The sequence below is a fragment of the Mauremys mutica genome, unplaced genomic scaffold (genome assembly GCF_020497125.1).
Source record: "Mauremys mutica isolate MM-2020 ecotype Southern unplaced genomic scaffold, ASM2049712v1 Super-Scaffold_100237, whole genome shotgun sequence".
Taxonomy (NCBI): Eukaryota; Metazoa; Chordata; order Testudines; family Geoemydidae; genus Mauremys; species Mauremys mutica.
The window spans coordinates 21,536-35,298 of record NW_025423292.1 but is presented as its reverse complement, the minus strand read 5'-3'; the positions used below and the strand labels follow the sequence as shown (position 1 = coordinate 35,298).

General features: G+C 54.5%; 1 non-coding gene across 1 annotated transcript; it reads left to right on the top strand.

The window, feature by feature from the left end:
• Nucleotides 1-3,303: 3,303 nt before the first annotated feature.
• On the top strand, nt 3,304-3,375 carry TRNAM-CAU. Its single transcript has one exon. It is a non-coding gene; the product is annotated as a tRNA-Met (tRNA).
• Nucleotides 3,376-13,763: the final 10,388 nt, after the last annotated feature.

The following is a 13,763-nucleotide window of genomic DNA, read 5'->3' as shown; positions in this document are numbered from 1 at the left end:
CTCTTCCCTGGAGAAATACACAGCCACCTCCTCAAAGGTCACTGGCATCTGAAAGAGCAAGAGTCCAACACTCAGTACCTGCTGCCCCACTCACAGCCCCACTATTTGTGGGGGAGAGAAGCCAATCAAATGCAAGCTTTGAGTCTATCACAGTCAGAGTCCCACCTCCACCCCACTCAGAGCATCCTGGAAACACCAGGTTAAGGGGACGAATAGAGAGCCCCTTTTCTCTCCCAGCAGATCCATCACACTCCTACTAGCCACAGACGGATAAAGGAGATGGAGCCCCTAGCAGGGACCAGGGAGAGATCTCCGGTAGGAAGCCCAACACCCTCCTCATTGTGCAGAGCTGGATACGAAAGGAGGGGAATCTCCCCTAAACCTCACTAGTGGGTGCCCCCTTCATATCTCACAGCAGCCACTGGTCAGTCAGGTCAGGCTCCAGCACTGGGATTCTGGTCAGTTTTCCTAGCCCCAGGTAGGAGGGTTATTTTCTGTTTCACAAATTAGGGTATTTCCACCTCCTAATCTCATGGGTCTGTTCCTAGAATCTGGGCCATTTATTAAACTCCCCCCAGCAGGAATGTCACAAGCTGTCCTCCTCCCTTCCCCATCCTGTGCATTTCCTGACCCCCTCCAAACCAGACTGTGCAAATCTTCCCATCTCCGGCGTATTTGCTGTCCCTCTCCCTCCTGCAGGAACCCATCAGCAACCCCCCGATAATCCCTACCTGAACAGGCTCCTCTGCAGCCATTTCTCTCCCCTGTCCCATGGCAGGATGGGATGAGCTAGAGCGAAACATGGACGTCATTCTGCAGCCTGGGAAGGTGAGAAGGGCAGTTGTGGAGGTTTCAGAACAGGCTTTAGTTAATTTCACATCACTATTCCCACAGGCCCTTTCCCTGCAGACAGACATCCTAGATTCTGCCATGCTGGGAAAATGCTAAATCTCTTTATTACAGTGTGGAGCTGGCCCTTCCTGCCAGGCTAGGCCCACAGACACATTTTTAACCTCCCTTCTCCCTCCCCCGATCACATAACAAAGTCTCTGAACACAAGGCTAGAAAAGAACAGAACCAAAGGAGTCATTGTGGGGGATTCCCTTGGACACTGACGCCCCGGCAGCCACACCCCAGCAGGGGGAATATGGAGTCAAGAACCAGCTTTTCCTCTGTCTGATCCTTTTCTTTTTCACTGGAAAGTGGTTCTGCCCAGGGATGCTGCAATACATGTGTCTGGGTGGACTAATGAGTGGGAAGAGAGATTTCTAGCTCTCTTCTCCCACTTCCCCTTTCTGTCTCTCCTTCCCCGTCCTCTCTCCCTGCTCCTCTGGCTGGGACAGTCCCATGCCTGGAGGCTTTGCTCTCCCATGGCTGGATTTGCTCCTGGCAATTGCTAATGGGAGGAGAAATGACGAGGGGTTGTTTGTGCAGAGTCACTTTATTGCCAGCCCCCAGCACTTTCCCTGAGGTCTTTCAATAACCTGGGGTCCGTAGCTCAGAATTTGTATTAACAGGGCCCAGGGCTGCCCTAGGGGGCTAGGACCAGCTGCAGAAAGTCATCACCTGGGCCGGGCAAAGAAGCAGCTTTAACTAAGGTCACATCCCAGCACAGAATCCCACTGGGGGAGCAGCAGCTGCTAAGCCTGGTCTCCCAGATCACAATGGAGGCTGCAGCGTCTGACCCAGGAAGCTGAAGCCCAATATCCTGAGCAGAGAGGGACAGAGCCTTTGAGCAGCTTCCCTCCTTTAGCTCTCTGGGGAGAGCAGCTAATGAGAGTCCCTCCTCACAGGGAGAATTGCTGATCTCATTTGCCCCACTGTCCGTCCGGAGTCACTCCCTGTCTTTCCATGCAGTGACTCTGGATTAACAATGGTCTCAATGAAACCACATTTCAGGAAGAAGGAGTCCAGAACGCTGTGGAAGAGACCATCGTGTGGCATTTCTAGCCCCCTTCCCACCTGCCGCACCCCCAGGATCTAGGACAAGGACTCGGGGGGGGGAAGGCAGCATGAATATTCCCTGCGGGACCAGAAGTTCCTGCAGTTTTCAAGAGGGGAGAAAAGCAAAATCTGTGATTTCACCTGACAGTGTTTGGTAAGTGGATAGAAAGTTACCAGGGTGACTGGGCCTGGCTGGGGGCTGCCTGGCCGCGCTTGGAGCCAGGATTGTGGCACAAACTGATCCGGGAGCAGGATCAGGGTTAGCAGCAGCCCCCAGACACCCCCCAGTCCCCAGAGCCCAGACCCCACAGCCGGGGCCCCAGACACCCCCACAGCCCCAGCCAGGGTCCTGCCAGATCTTCCCTGGCCCCCAGTCCCCAGAGTCCCTGGCCAGGGGCCCAGACACCCCCAGAGCCCCCCCAGCCCCAGGGAGAAAGGGGGCAGGACGGGGGGGGCAGCGGTAAATCCGAGGGGGTCTCAACCCCCCCCCCTTTCTCTCCCCGCTCCTCGGGGGTCACCGGCTCCCCCCCCCGGCCATGTCCGGGCTGCACCGACACTTCCCCCCCCGCCCCTTTCCCAGCCCCCCCCGGGGGGGTCAATGGGCCCCGGGACCCCCCCCCGCTGCCCCGCCCGGGCTCCCGGCTCACAATGGAGCAGCGCGCGGCGCTCACCCAGCAGCTGATCACACTCCGCCCCGCCCCCGATCTGCGCATGCCCAGAGCCGGGAGACACAAAACTCTTCTCTGGCTCCGGGCGAGGCTCCAACAGCCCCGCGCGCGTTCGCAGTCCGGCTCCGCCTCCCTCACCAACGTCACTTCCTGTCCAGGGAGCGTGAGGAACTACATTTCCCAGCCTGCCCCGGGGGCGCTTCCGCCCTCCCCAGCCCGGGTAAGGGAGGTCCCCGGAGCCAGCCTGACCCTCCCCCACCGCTCATCCTTCCCCCCGGCCCCGCCCCCTCTCCCAGCCGGTGCCTCTCAGACCCCCCCCCGCCTGTTCCCGGGGAGCGGCAGAGCCGGGGGGGCTTGTGACCCGCCCCCCCCGTAATAACCGGCCCCGAGCAGCCCCCGGCCCCGGCCCCGACCCCTCCCGGCAGGAGCGTGTCCGCCCCCCGCGTGTCCCCGCCCCCCTCCCGACCCCACCGCGCCGCCCCGCGGGCTGCAGGGCTGGAGCAGCCTCCGCGCTGCGCTCCCGGCCCGGGCCATGGCCCCGCTGCCGCACACAGGGGCGCTGGGGATGGGACCCAGCACGTGTCAATCACCTGCCGCTAAAGCGTCTAAATCCCCTGGGCACAGCTCGCCAGGGCACAGCTCGGGAGCTGCACTGTGACTACATCTTGCAGGAAGCCCACCCCTCCCCCACAGCAGAGTGGCGCAGCGGGAGCGTGCTGGGCCCATAACCCAGAGGTCGATGGATCGAAACCATCCTCTGCTAGCTCAGGTTTTATTCCTGGCAATAACCCAGTTCCCTGCGTGTGTTTTGCAGAGAAAAGAAGAACAAATTCTCTCCCTGTTCACCCTTCCACGGTGATTAAAGGAAGGAATAAAGCCCCAGCAGAGCCCTGCCCCACAGAGTCCCCTCCTGGAGGGCGAGAGATGGGCAGTGACTAGGGCTCCAGCTCAGGGCTGCCAGGTTTATATAACTTTTGGTCATGCCCAGAACGGGTCCAAGTCCTCCTCCTCCTCCTCCCCCCCCCCCCCATCTCTGCCTAAGGCTCTGGGAGGGAGTTTGGGGACATGAGGGGCAGGTTCTGGGATGGGCAGGGGAGGCAGTGGCAGGCTCTGGGAGGGAGTTTGGGTGCATGCAGGGTGCAGGATCTGGGCTGGGGCAGAGTATTGGGGTGTGGCACTTTATCTTGGGAAGCTCCTGAAAGTGACCCGCACCCACATCTGGCAGCAACTTCTACATGGAGGAGGCCGGGGGGAAATCTCCTGAGGCCACTGCCCACAGGCACCACCCCTGCAGCTCCCAATGCCGCAGTTCCAATGGCAGAGTTGGTGCTTGGGGCAGGGGTAGCGTGTGAGAGACACACCCCACAGGGATGTGCCAGATGCTTCTGGGAGTGGTGCGCCGTGCAGAGCGAGGGTGGGCAGGAATCCACTTTAGCCCCACTGTGCTGCCGGTAGTAGTGGCAGGAGCACCCAGGGCCTTTCAAATCACCCAGGGCCAGCTGATCTGACTTTCTGATAGGGAAGCCACAGGAGTGGTCATGCACCCCACATGAGCAGTTCTGGGGAATCTTTTGGGGGCTCCTGGAGTAGGCAGCAGAGAGGTGCAGCCTCACCACAGAGTCTGTTTCCCTGGAGGGGAGAGGGGGCTGCAGGGTGATATCCCACCTCTGGGCATCCAGGAGCCTCTGCTCCCCACTGTCATGCTGGAGCCTCCACATTTATTTATTGGCAAATAAAATTTGCAGAATTCTAAAATATTGTGCACAGATTTTTTTTTTTTTTTTTGGTGCAGAACTGACTCAGGGAACCTGCTTGGATTGTCACTGCTTGGTGAACCACTCAGCCACCACACCAATGCACAGACAGAGTGCCAAGCCCTACTGCTATGTGGGGGGTGGGGGGTGGGGGCTGGGGTCGGGTCACACACATTCAGACTGTTCGCTCCCCCAGCTACAAACCGACATTAGCCGTTACTGACAAGGTTTGTCCGGGTTCTTTTCTTTATCTCATACTGCTAGTTAGGAGGATCAGTACTGATTTTTTTTTCAAAAATACACAACCCTCTAAACCTGCTTTTAGCAATCAGCATAATTTAGTGTCCCCTTATTTTAGCCTGCCCCAGTACAAAAGAAGAGGCTTTTGTGGGTTTCCTGGCTCAGAGGATGAAAATGAACGTGTGTCGGGCCGCACTGCTGTGAATCGTTGTCGAGCGGAACCCGTTGTTGGCATTGGTAGTGTAGACGCAGCCTCAGACTCGGTGCTGGCCAGGGGAAGTATTGCCCCTAGAGACACCCAGGGGTGGTGTGGGATTGTCCCAGGTTACTGGGTGGGGGCTCGAATGGGTTCTGTGTTGTGTTGTTAAAAAGGATCCCCAAGATATTGAACCCTGGGCCATGTTGCTGCCGACTCCAGCTGGCAGAAGGGTCACAGAGAGAAGCAGGGGGAGGGGAGGAGCACCAGTGAATTTATGCAGTTATTCAGTGAGGCAGAGGCCTGGCAGGAGGAACTACCCGTGCAAGCCCCCTGGGCAGAGAGGGGATCTGTGATGGCCTCGGCACTGGAGCTACAGCCCAGGGATGGGGCAGTAACTGGAGCGGGGAAGATTTGTGAGCTGGGAACCCCTCTCCCCGGGGGTTTCCCCTGCAGGCCTGTTTCAGGGTCTCTTTGCTCTTTCCCTGTGTAACCCAGTGGGGCTCAAACTTTTGGAACTGGTGACCCCTTGCACAAAGCAAGGTGCCGAGTGCGACCCCCCCACCATCAATTCAAAACACATTTTTTCATATTTAACATTATTTTAAATGCTTAATTTATAACCCAATTCTTTAAAATTAGTTTAACTTTTCTCCCCACTTTTAAATTCAGCCTAGAACACACATCGATTGAATTATTGTTATAAGCAGAAAAGGGTTTTTAAATAGTTCCTGTTGAACACTGGGGGTGTGAAGACATTTGTCAATATCACTTTTCACAGCAGACTTTGCTCCATTGCCACCCTCACTGCTGCTGCCTGCAGAGCCGGGTGGTTTGTGACCCCCACATAATAACCTCACCCCCCCCACGAGGGACTGTAACCCCCCATCTGAGAACTCCTGGGCTGCCCCCTTCCCCCTCTGGCTGGGACACTTGGCCCCTGTTCCGTTCCCAGGGTGCCCGTGTGCTCCTGGAGCTGGATCGGCCACTCCTGAGGGGAGCCAGAGCCGGGGGGGTGGGGGGGGTTGTCAGTGGGGCCAGCAGCGCTGGGAGCCACAGACACAGGGGGGCAGAGATGGGCTGAGGAGGGGCCGCTTGTGCAGAGTCACTTCCCTGCCCACCCCCAGCGCTTGCCCCGCCTCCGTCCTCTGGGCCCTGCCTTAATTCGGACAGTCCCTTTCCCGCCATATCCCCAGCACATCAGTGATTGCGATAGCAGGGGCAGGTTTTCTCTGGGGCACTGAGCTTTGCCAGGGGGTTGGTGGCTCCTTTCTTTCCTCACCCTGGAGTAAACTCAGCTTTTTATACCATCCTTGATGATTCATGGAATAACAACAGCAGCATGAAGAAAGAGGTGGGCACAGCGGGTCTCAGGGGGAAGCAGAGAGGTGCAAGCGGTGGGGTGGGCTGGGCTGGGCAGGGGAGGGGCAGAGAGGTGTGGGTGGCAGGCAGGATGGGTGTCACGGATGGGGCAGAGAGGTGTGGGTGGTGGGCAGGGCGGGTCTCAGGGGAGGGTGCAGAGAGGTGGGGCGGTGGGCAGGGCAGGTCTCAGGGGAGGGGCCGAGAGGGGGGGGGGGGGGGCAGGGCGGGTCTCAGGGGAGGGGGCAGAGAGGTGGGGCGGTGGGCAGGGCAGGTCTCAGGGGAGGGGCAGAGAGGTGTGGGTGGTGGGCAGGGCAGGTCTCAGGGGAGGGGCAGAGAGGTGTGGGTGGTGGGCAGGGCGGGTCTCAGGGGAGGGGCAGAGAGGTGTGGGTGGTGGGCAGAGCAGGTCTCAGGGGAGGGGCAGAGAGGTGTGGGTGGTGGGCAGGGCAGGTCTCAGGGGAGGGGCAGAGAGGTGTGGGTGGTGGGCAGGGCGGGTCTCAGGGGAGGGGCAGAGAGGTGTGGGTGGTGGGCAGGGCAGGTCTCAGGGGAGGGGCAGAGAGGTGTGGGTGGTGGGCAGGGCGGGTCTCAGGGGAGGGGCAGAGAGGTGTGGGTGGTGGGCAGGGCGGGTCTCAGGGGAGGGGCAGAGAGGTGGGGGTGGTGGGCAGGGCGGGTCTCAGGGGAGGGGCAGAGAGGTGTGGGTGGTGGGCAGGGCGGGTCTCAGGGGAGGGGCAGAGAGGTGTGGGTGGTGGGCAGGGCGGGTCTCAGGGGAGGGGCAGAGAGGTGGGGGTGGTGAGCAGGGCAGGTCTCAGGGGAGGGGCAGAGAGGTGGGGGTGGTGGGCAGACCTTGGGGCAGAGGGTGGAGAGGCACGAGCAGCAGGCAAGGAGGTCGCAGGGGAGGAGAGGAGCGAGCAAGAGGTGGACTAGCTCTTAGGGAGCTTCCAGTGCTCATGCCCAGCCTCCCCAAAATGCAAGAGTCATGGGCCACCTGTTCTCTGGGTCTTCACTAACCAAGTCCCTCCCCAAGCTCTGTTGATGGGAGAAGCCCTCCTGTTGACACAGCGCTATCTGCACATGGGTTAGGTTGATAGAATTGCATTGCTTGGGGGGGGGTAAAATTTTTTACACCCCTGAGTAATGTAGTTCAACCGACCTAATTTTGCAGCATAGACCTGTCCAAAGAATCACACACCCACCTTGGGAGCAAAACTTCACCTGCTCCTCTGCTTTACAGAACCAAACACAAACAAAGCTTGTCAGGCCCCAGTGGGGGTTGGCAGACAGTCAGGTTTGGGCAGACAGCAGGCACTGTGGCTTAGTTGATTAAAGCACCTGTTTAGTAACAAAAGATCCTGGGTTCAACTCCCCCTGGTACCTTGGGGAGTGGCTTTTGGGGCACCTGGTATTGGCTACTGTCAGAAAACAAGATTCAGAGCTAGATGGACTATTGGTCTGGCCCAGTGTGGCTTTTCTTATGGTTTAAATTACACTCACATGCACTGATAATAGAGTTACTGAAAGTTTGGGACTTAAGAGCTGATAGGTCAGTGGTCCAGTCCCCTCCCAGATGGCCCCCCTCCCTCTGGGACAGGGGCAGGTCTGAGCTCTCACCCAAATGCTCATTGTGGCTGCCAGAATCTGTGGGCAGCTCATTTAGTTTTTGCTGAGGGTTGAGTCCTGCTTTGTGCATCGTGTGTGAGAATGAAAATCCTAAACCACCCTTTGAAATAACGAATGCAGCAGGACGTGTTATTGTCCCTGCCCCAAAGCAGACAGACCAATGGAGAAATGCCGTCGAGTCCAAGGTAATACTCCCCTGCAATTTTACCTTTTTTGCTGGCTAAACTCCTTCTTATTTGCCCGGCCCAGGCTGTCCTCTGCCTCAGCTGCTGCTCCTGGCCTGCTCTAGAGTCAAACACGCAGGGCCCCAGGGGAACAGAGGCTGGGACAGGGCAGCAGCCTGGGCTGGGCTGGGAAGATGCTGGGAGTTCTCGTTCCCTGAGAACTGGCCTGGCTCCCTTCTCAACAGCAAACAAATCAATTCCACGTCCCCTCCCCAGAAAAACCAGCCTGGAGCCAAGGGCAGCAGGGGACGATTCCCTGCAGTTCCCACCGAGGCAGGAGAGAACCCAGGGTGTTTCTAGCAGAGCTTATGGAACTGAGGTGGGGAAACCAGCCTTTAACAACAGGCAGTTCCAGTTTAAGCTCAGTGTTTTTAACAATTTCTACAACATTAAATAACCCTTCAGTCGTAGTGTCACCATCCATAACATTGCTTCAGCCTTACAGGTTCCCAAGTGCAAAACTAAACATCTCTTCAAATCCAAGGGAGTGGAGATCAGTCAATGTTCAGAGTCATCCCACATAAAAGAACCATGTTGTGGTACATACTGGCCCCATCATGTAGCCATCGCCTTTCCCTCCTCCTCCAGAGTCAGAATGTGATCCGCTCACACCCAGGGGGTGCAACACCCCTGCGTTGGTCTCTATGCCAGAGCTGCTATCAGCTCAGTGTCCTTCCCACAGGAGTTGGCTGCTGAGAGGGTTGCAATGGGGTAAATGAAGGCAGAGGAGGATTGTTCCTCATGGGTTTTCTTTGTGTGGCTCTGATCCTGCTGGAGGAAGCATGATTTGAGTTTGTTTCAGTGGCTTGGGTTGGGCTCAGGTTGTGACCCTCGGTACAGCGGTTCCTGCACAATCTGCTCTTAGCCCCTCAGGGAATGGACAATGGAGTGGTTTCAGAAAGTGGATAGAAAGTAGCCTAAGAAAGTGTAGCATAAGAGAAAAGAAAAACATCATTACCTTCCTGGTGGGCCAGTGCTTAGGATTTGGCATTTTCACTGCCATGGCCTGGGTTCAATTCCCAGCCAGGGAAAAGTGACTTTAAATCATAAACCACTTCAGTTATTCTTCACTTACAAAATAAACAAACCCATGTTTTTTTCCTGATTCCCCCATCTTCCCAGTGTCTCCATGGCAGGGCTGGCTTCAGGCACCAGCGCAGCAAGCAGGTACCTGGGGCGGCCCATGGAAAGGGGAGGCTTCAGCAGCAATTCATCTCTCTCAGAGGGAAGGACTTGAGGCCAAAAGCGGCAGAGGTAGAGCTGCAGTTGATTGCAGCTTTTTTATTTTTTTTTCCCACTTGGGGTGGCAAAAATGCTGGATCTGGCCCTGCTCCATGGAAGACAATTTGTTAAATCCCAGATGAGTGCAGTTCTATCAGTTCTCAGCCTGAGTCCTTAGGTCTTAATCCTGAGGATATTGTCCCACCATGGGGCCATTTCCCACCTCTCTTTCATACAGAAACACAATTTTCTTTGCACAGACACAGGAACAGCGAGATCTTTCTCTGTCCCTTGTGCAAAGCAGGGAGCCAAATTCCATGGAAACAATGGACAAGCAGGGGGCCCTGGGGACATCCAGCCCTGGCCGTGAGATGTTCCCTCCCCTCTTTCTTTATGTCCCTGTTGTTATTTCATGGATTGTCTGGGATGGGGGAAAAGCTGAGTTCACTCCAGGTGGAGGGGAAAAAGGACCCTGAAAATCTCAGGACCTAACCCCCGCTACCAGGATCACCGAGGTGCTGGGGATTTGAGTAGGAAAGGGACTGTGTGAATTGTCAAGGTGGGGAATGAATAACAATCTACAACTAGATCCACCTAATTAACCACTGACACAGGCTAATCCTGCTGCAGACAGAAGGGAAACTGGGAGTGATTCTTTGCTGTTCAGCCATGGAAACAGTGACCCAATTGCACCGCAGTGAATGTGCTGGGGAAAGCTGGACTTCACAGGCAGGTGGCAATAGCAAATCCTAGAAACACCTGGAGCTTCCCACACCACTGCTGCCACCAGGGTCAGGTGTTGAGTGACTCACAGCGCCCCTCCCCTCCCATTACCTTCCAGCAGGAGGTGGCAGCACCCCCCACCCAATGCAGGGGAGAGGGCTGAGTGCATCTCTGCACCCTGAGCCCAGGGCACCCACTCTCTCTGCCCCACACATTGAATCTGGCCCTGCTGCAAAGTGACCTTAAGAACCAGCAGCCTCCAGGACAGCAGGTTTGGCCCTCAGAGTAGGGAATGTGTCCCCCATGCTGCTCTTAGGCCACTGGATGCTCTGGTAATAGGATAGCTCTGAGTATAACCTGTAACTCACCTGGGATATAGCTCAGTGGTAGTGCATATGCTTTGCATATATGAGGTCCTGGGTTCAATCCCCAGCATTTCTAGGTTCATTCTTTCACCCTGCTGCTTTTCTCATGCCCAGAGGGGATGTGGCCCAGCAGTCTCCCTGCAGGAGTTTTAATCCTGCTCAGTGAGGGGCAAGTGACAATTGCATGGAAGGTCTGGGGGGGTTTCTGCTCCTAAGTCACCTTGGTACATGTAAGATTCCCACCCGCTGTGCTGCTTGGGACAATGGTAGATGAGAAGGGTAAATCCTCCAGCACTGGAGGGAAAGGTCCCATCTGCACAGACTGAAAGGCAAGGAAACAGAGGGGCAGTCAGTGCTCAGAGAGGAGAGAGGTCAGTGATTTACACCTACCAGGGGACACTGTCTTTTTGAGTATCACAGGGGTAGCTGTGTTAGTCTGGATCTGTAAAAAGAGACAGAGTCCTGTGGCACCTTATAGACTAACAGACGTACAGGAGCATAAGCTTTCCTGGGTGAATCCCCACTTCGTCAGATGAATGGAGTGGGAATTCTGTGCCTGGTTAGCCGACTACAAAAGCAGTTTCTCCTCCCTTGGTGTTCACACCTCAGCTACTAGAAGAGGACCTCATCCTCCCTGATTGAACTAACCTCCTTATCTCTAGACTGATTCTTGCCTGAATATTTATACCTGCCCCTGGAAATTTCCACTACATGCATCTGACGAAGTGGGGATTCACCCACGAAACTCATGCTCCAATACGTCTGTTTCTCTGTAAGGTGCCACAGGACTCTCTGTCTTTTTGAGGTGAGTGCAGCTTGCTTGGGATGGTGCTGATGATGGATAGAAAAAGGGCTGGAGACAATGACAGATGAGACCACAGAAGGGGAAGGGGAATGGCAGCCCACAGGAGTGACGTGCCACATGGAGCAAGGGTGGGCATGATGCTGCCTTAGTCCCCTTGTGCTGCTGCTGGTGGTGGCGGGGGTCCCTGGACCCTTTTAAATTGCCCAGGGGCAGCAGGCGGGACCGGGGGGACACTCCCAAGGGCCTAACGTTGCTTTGCACAACAATAAATCTTGGAACAGGACAGAAATGAAATGGCAGCAGAACCGAAGGAATTAAAAGCCTCCGAATTCTTGTGTGTGCACTGACTCCGAACGGAAACTGTAATTTGACTCGCTTTGTGTCTGTGGCCAGTAAAATATCAGGACAAAATCATTCCAGTGATCGTGACCCTGGGTTTCAGGAGTTCTTTGGTCTTATTAAAAGTCTCAGCCATGAGACTCCAGGACATTTTAACAGGAAGAAAATCTCCTCTGTTCTGGTTTAGCCCCATTTGACTCCTTCTGCCCATCTTCTCCTGCCCTCGAGTCTCTCCTTCCCCATTGGGGCCATGCAGAGAGGAGCCCCAGTCAGTCTCTCTCACAGAGAGTCTGTATCCCATAAAGGGAGGGAGGGGTCACTCTAAAACACTGATAATGGGTAGGGGAGGGGTGTCTGTGATTAGGAGGAGAAAGGATGGAGAATTAACAGTGGGGCTCAGAGAGATTCCCCCAGACTGGGGAGATCCTCTGCTGCCCCCATCAGCCAGCTGTGGGAAGAACAACTTGGGATTGCATGGGGAAGCCACCTTTAAAAACACAAGTGTGTCATTTGATGCATCAGCCTTACAATCGCCAGGCAAAGGTGTGACCCACAGAGACTGATAACTGCCTGCTTCCCAGCTTTGTCTAAGAAGCACTTGCAGTGGTGCAACTGGTTAGTGCACAGTGGGGATACTGCTGGGGTTATGAATTCAACCCTTATCTGGAGCACTGGTTTCTATTACTTGTGTAGTTTCCCCAACTTGCTTTGCTTAATTCACATGGAAAGTGTCCTACTAGGAAAAGGAGAGTAAGTTCTTAAAATGTGGAAGTAGGTGCATAGCTTGGAAATATCCCCCCTGTGCTGCCATTAGTTCCAGTAGATTGTTCACTGGCAGCATGAATTGATTTCTTTGCTACTGTGAAAGCTGCCGTGAAAAGTATCTGGTCACCAGAGCTCCCTGCTTCTTCCAGCACATCTCTGGCTCCTTCCCTGCCCCAGTCACTGCTGTAGGAGGATCCTATATACATTGAGCCAAAAACTTTTCTAAGCCTTCTTAGTGCAGTTGGCAGTGTGTCAGGCTCATAATCTGAAAGTCCTGAGTTCAAGCCTCCGAGAAGGCAATGGGTTTTGCTCCCTGCTTCAGATTTTCTACAGGAAATCAGAGAAAAGAAACTAGAGGAGAGTGGTTTCTAGACACCCTCCCACCCATCTAACACACACATGCACACAGAGACTTTTCTAAGGCATTATCTTTTCCTTCTCTATGAAGCTTGTATTCTTCACAGAGCAAAATAAAACAAAAACATGCAAGTCCAAGCTTAATACAGTATGAAACTCAATACAGATCAAATCTCACCCTCAGAGATCTTCCAATAAACTTCTTTTGCAGATTAGACTTATTTCTTGTCTGGGCCCAATCTTTTCACCTGGTACAGTCCTTGTTCCAGCTCAGGTGGTAGCTAGGGGATGTCTCATGACTGCAGCCATGTTTGTTCAGTTCCACCCCCTTGTACAGCTTTGGTACAAGGCAGGAATTTTTTGTCTCTCTCCTGGGGAAGAGCCCCAGGTTTAAGATGGATTCCTGTACCAGGTGACATGGTCACATGTCCTGTGAGACCCCCAAGCCTTCATGCTTCCTGGCCTGACTCACAGATGGTGCAGGACAGAGCCATCTCCAGTCAATTGTCCTGGTTAATAGGAGCCATCAAGAGTCCAAACCACTATTAATGGCCCACACTTTGCATCATTACAACAGGACCTCAGAGTTATAGTTCATATTTCTAGTTTCAGATCCAAGAATGATCGGTTCATACAAATAGGATGAACACACACAGTAGATTATAAGCTTTGTAATGATACCTTACAAGAGACCTTTTGCATGAAGCATAGTCCAGTCACTTTATATTCACACTCATTAGCATATTTTCATAAAAACCTATGGAGTGCAACGTCACAGCAGGGAAAGGGTTTTACTGCAGCACCTGGCAGCAGTTGAGTTTCATGTTCAGGCTGTGGTATGAGTTCCTCCAGGTTTCTCGTAAGCACACAGGGACCTTCACGGGTGCTCTCAATACAGGAATGGCCCCGACACGATAAAGCGATGGGAATTGCATTTCCCTTTTTTATTTTTGTATTTCCAATGACATTTCTGTTTGTGATTTCATTTTGCTTTGTATAACTGTGTTTTCTCCTGGATTTGATATTTAACTAAAAAAAGAATAAGGCCTCAGGGGGCGGGATGGAGGAGCAGGCTGGGGCTAGGACTGCTAAGAGAGGGAGAGTAGCAGGTTTTCTGTATTGTTTCCTGCCCTCATTTTCATGACTAGGTTCTCTTGTGGATGAAATTTGGTTTGCTTACATGTGA